A 310-nucleotide genomic window follows, 5' to 3' on the forward strand; every position below is an offset into this window, starting at 1 on the left:
CTTTTTTCCCCTTCCAGATATTTCCTAAATTATCTGATTGGTCCAAACCCCTTCTCCTATTTTACTATTCCTCCTACCCCCTCTTCTCAAGTGTTAATATATATTTCCTAGCCTAGATAGCTAAGTAAGAGAAGTTAGAATATAGAGACAGAGTAACAGTAACATGTAGTTCTTGTAAATATGTTAGAATAAGGTCATTTTAGTCTTCACTGATTTTTTATGATATGTAACTGGCGTCCGAACTAAAGACGGTTCAAAAATAGGGGAGAAATTCACTAATCCTTGGTAATCTCGTCTCATTTACACTGTA

The sequence above is a fragment of the Halyomorpha halys genome, unplaced genomic scaffold (genome assembly GCF_000696795.3).
Source record: "Halyomorpha halys isolate HHAL.00 unplaced genomic scaffold, Hhal_1.1 Scaffold171.1, whole genome shotgun sequence".
Taxonomy (NCBI): domain Eukaryota; kingdom Metazoa; phylum Arthropoda; class Insecta; order Hemiptera; family Pentatomidae; genus Halyomorpha; species Halyomorpha halys.